Below are 5,161 nucleotides of genomic sequence, written 5' to 3'. Positions count from 1 at the left end.
TCTCCCAAGAAAAGTGCACTTATTATTAGTGAGAATATACTTATTTTAAGGTATTTTTGGGTTAATTGAGATGAGCTAATTTGACTTGTTTTGGAAAGTCTTGACCAGCCACATTTTCTTGTTCTATTGGCAGATAATTTTGCTTAGTTCAAATAAAATACCCTTAATTTTTGTATTTTTTTTTCTTGTTTTTGAACACTGACTTTTTGCAGTGTAGACCCCGAGAGTAACAAGCGGTTGCCTTGTTGCCTTTCCATTAAATATACATTAGTTTTTAGTATAAGTTTGCTGGTTTCAAGAAATGTAATGCCGAGTGCATATCATTATGTCAAGATAATGGCACTAGCATTTATTTCATTTAAGAATATCTTTCAACATATTGAGCAAAAAGGTCTTTTTTTTGATACCAAGAAAAGTGCACTTGTTATTAGTGAGAATATACTTATTTTAAGGTATTTTGGGGTTCATTGAGGTTAGCTAATTTGACTTGTTTTGGAAAGTCTTGACAAGCCGAATTTTCTTGTTCTATTGGCAGATAATTTTGCTTAGTTCAAATAAAATACCCCTCATTTTTGTACTTTTCTTTCTTGTTTTTGAACACTGACTTTTTGCAGTGCAGAAATTACTGTTTTTAAAAAATATATATATTCTCCGAGGGCAGAATCCCTAAGCCACTTTTTGAAAACCCTGCCAGAAAATGGTTAAGAAAAACATCTTTGTTTTATTTCTTCCACTATTCAGCAACTTTCCTGTGTCTTTTCCAGCCAGAAACGAAAGTAATTAGTTTTTTTTGGCGTGTGTTCAATAAGTGAGTGTATTTTTATACACGTATTTTTGTATCGGCACTCCAGTTGTACTTTGCTTATTAAAAGACAAGATGCTATCAAATAAACGTCTTCCAATATCTTTGCTTATGCGGTATTTTTTTTAAACATGTCAGTGCAACCAGCTGCTTTTTATCAAAGCCACTTAATTTGAGGGGCCAGTGACCCCCCCCCCCCCCCCCCCCCCCCACTGAGGTTCACTTCGGATTATTGGCAGCCATTCGGTAAACAAAAAGCAGATGAATTGTCACGACGACCCGCTGGAAGCTGTTTTTCTTTCTTAAACGAGGACGGCGGAGGATTGAACCCGGGGGTTAAGAAGGCCGCCATGCAGGTTGTATTTCATAACAGTGGAAGCGATAACAGGACGTGACAACGTTTTCCCGTAATTTAGCGGAGCGGCGGCGGCACATGGAGGAGATTGTGCAACACGAAAAGCAAATAAAGACGTCAGGACTTGTGAGCGCTGAGAAAAAAAACTATTAACGCTTAGTCTGTCGGCTCTCATAAACTGACAGACATTTAGCGGACACAACATTAGGTACATGATCCAATACAAGACTTTGGTCCAGAGAAAAGATCATTCATGCAACTAGAAAAAAGCAATCCAGGTAGAAATTGCGTGTTAATCTACAGTCCGTAATATCATCAAAAGGTTCAGAGAATCTGGAGAAATCACTGCACGTAACATTGAATGCCTGTGACATTGGACCCCCCAGGCGGTACTGCATCAAAAAGCGACATCAGTGTGTAAAGGATATCACCACATGGGCTCAGGGACACTTCAGAAAACCACTGTCAGTACCTACAGTTGGTCGCTACATCTGTAAGTGCAAGTTAAAACTCTACTAAGCAAAGCCAAAGCCATTTATCAACAACACCCAGAAACACAGCCGAGCTCATCTAAGATGGACTGATGCAAAGTGGAAAAGTATTATGTGGTCTGACGAGTGCACATTTCAAATTGTTTTTGGAAACTGCGGACGTCGTGTCCTCCGGACCAAAGAGGAAAAGAACCATCTGAATTGTTATAGGCGCAAAGTGTAAAAGCCAGCATGTGTGATGGTATGGGGGTGTATTAGTGCCCAAGGCATGAGTAACTTACACATCTGTGAAGGCGCCATTAATGCTGAAAGGTACATACAGGTTTTGGAGCAACATATGTTGCCATTCAAGCTATCTTATCATGGACGCCCCTGCTTATTTCAGCAAGACAATGCCAAGCCACGCGTTACAACATCGTGGCTTCATAGTAAAAGAGTGCGGGTACTAGACTGGCCTGCCTGTAGTCCAGACCTGTCTCCCATTGAAAATGTGTGGTGCAATATGAAGCCTACAATACCACAACAGAGACCCCCGGACCGTTGAACAACTTAAGCTGTACATCAAGCAAGAATGGGAAAGAATTCCACCTGAAAAGCTTCAAAAATGTGTCTCCTCAGTTCCCAAACGTTAAAAGTGTTGTTAAAAGGAAAGGCCATGTAACACAATGTGTTGCTGCCATTAAATTCTAAGTTCATGATTATTTGAAAAAAAAAACTGAATTTCTCAGTGTAAACATTGAGCATCTTGTCTTTGCAGTCTATTCAATTGAATATAAATTGAAAAGGATTTGCAAATCATTGTATTCTGTTTTTATTTACGAATTACACAACGTGACAACTTCACTGGTTTTGGCTTTTGTAGAAAAATATCAATAAAAACTTTAAGTAGGATATATGTTCCAAATCTGCTGTTTTTGTTCAGTTTTTTTTTTTTCTCCACTTTTGATCAACATGATAATTTAGTCATCAATAAATTTCTATTTATTGTTATAGTGTATTTGTCAGGTTCACACACTGATGACATCTATTAAACAGACAAAGAAGCAAGGAATTAAACAGAGACACAATTACATTTGGCTCAATTGAGGAGAAACGTCTGGGCTGTACTCTTGGACAGTCTCTCACCACGCTCTGACGAAAGATTGTACGCCTCCTCTTTTATTTGGACTTTCCCTGATTACATGGCAACAGCTGTTTCTAAAGGAAGGGGGGTCGTAAACAGCCATCGCCTTTGGGCACAAAACAGTTCAAAGAAAAGGTGCCTAGAGGGGAGTCAGGTCCTGCTTCCTCACCGCTTTGTAGATCTCAGGTCAAGATAAAATCTTCCTGTGGATTACAATACATCAAAGAAACCGACACCTTTATGTCGCTTCCCATCCTACACAGTGGAGTTTTACAAGCTTTTTGATTGGTAAGATCAAAGACAGCTTTTGTCTGCTTGCCGGGAACTCATTGAAACACAAAGTTTTGTGATAACTTAGATACAATTATTCTGACAGCATTATTGTGATTTGAACCACTTTTATTTTTGCTGTAAAATTCAGGCAACTAACTTGCCAGTTCTTTTTTCTTTTTACAGCAAAATTTCCAGTCACTGTTTTAACAGTGCATTAGTGTGAATAGAAAAACGGCGTTAGAATAATTGTTTCTAAATGATCACAAAAGCTTTGTATTACATTGAGTTCCTGGCAGGGGGACGGGAGCTGTCTTTGGGGCCTACCAGGAGGAAGGCTCGTAAAACTCCACTGAGACTTCAAAGCAGGACAAATGGCAGGATCTGCCCAATTTCCAGACGAACTCTTTTTGAAGTATTTTACAAACCCTTTTTGAACTATTTTATGGAACTCTTTTTGAACTATTTTACGACCTCTCCTTTTGAACTGTTCGGTAACCAAAGGCAACGCTGTTTACGACCCACTTCCCTCCGGAAGCAGCTGGGGTCAGGTGGGGGGAGAAAGTCAAATAAAGAAGGAGGAGTGCAATCTTTTGGCAGAGCGTGCTGAGATACTGAACAAGGGTACAGTGTGTCCAGACGTGTCTCCTCAATTGAGTCCAAATTGAATTCTGTCTCTGTTTAATTTCTTTGCCTCTTGTCTTGTTTAATAGATGTCATCAGTGTTTAAACCTGACAAACGGTACCACTGTTATTTTTACAGTAAAATCCCGGCAAAATAAAGACCAGTTTTGCTACATTTCCTTCTTAATTTAGTGTGATATTGCAGCGCCATCAGTGGAGTTCCGTCTGCGTGTGAAAGTCAAATAACACGGGAAAGAAACCAAAATAGTAAGTAATCAGTGATGACAGTCCTTGATGGTTCAATAACAGTACAAAAGGGTTGGAACATTCACTTCTGAAGTGAAAGTTGCACACATGGATGGTATTTCAAACAAGTTGCATCCTGCTGCAATTTAGCATCCATTGACTTGGGTTCTGTGTCATGTTGCACAAACACAAACACCGCATCCAACATCCTGGCTCGCTTACCATAGAGGAAAACTTTCACTAAGTGAAGACAGGAAATTGTCCATAAAAAGGCAAAACATTCTCCTTCACACAAACATTTTAAATGTTTTTCCCATTTATTGCAGCTGTGGTCGATTTTGAGCCCTAAGAAATGTTCTTAGTGTTCTTGTCAAGGTAACACAAACATGAAACATTCAGCACCGTGAATTGAATTGGGGTTTTTTCGATTGGATCCTGTGGACTTTGAAGAAAAATACAAATTAACTCAAATAAAATCAGAATACAATTTCTGTAAAAAAAAAACAATTATTTCATATTTATCAATATTATATGTGTTTGTAAATAGGGTTGTTATTAAATCCATTAATTAATCAATTATTCGTTGGAAAAATTACCGTATTTTCCGGACCATAGGGCGCACCGGATTATAAAGCGCACTATTCAGGTCTATTTCCATGCATAAGGCGCACCGGATTATGGGGCTCATTAAAGGGGTCATATTATGATTTTTTTTTCTAAATTTAAAACACTTCCTTGTGGTCTACATCAGTGGTCCCCAACCACCGGGCCGATTGGTACCGGGCCGCACAAGAAATAAAAATAAAAAATAAAATAAAATAAAATAAAATAAAATAAAAATAAAAATATATTTTTTTAAATTAAATAACATAAAAAACACAATATATACATTATATATCAATTAGTCTGCTGGAATACAATCCGTAAGCACACATGATTGTATTTCTTTATGGAAAAAAAAAAATAATAATAATTTTCTTTTTATTTTTTAAATTTCACCCCCCCACCCCCCACGCCCCCCGGTCCGTGGGACAAATTTTCAAGCGTTGACCGGTCCGCAGCTACAAAAAGGTTGGGGACCACTGGTCTACATAACATGTAATGGTGGTTCTTTGGTCAAAATGTTTGCACAGATGATGTTTTACAGATTAGAATAATCATGTATATACATTATCACACAACTTTATGCTTAAGGGCCGTTGCAATGGTTATTATTTGTATTTTTGTATCTGTGCAAAGCTGGCAATCCA

Source organism: Entelurus aequoreus, linkage group LG19 (genome assembly GCF_033978785.1).
Source record: "Entelurus aequoreus isolate RoL-2023_Sb linkage group LG19, RoL_Eaeq_v1.1, whole genome shotgun sequence".
Classification (NCBI taxonomy): domain Eukaryota; kingdom Metazoa; phylum Chordata; class Actinopteri; order Syngnathiformes; family Syngnathidae; genus Entelurus; species Entelurus aequoreus.
This window is presented reverse-complemented; position numbering follows the sequence as displayed.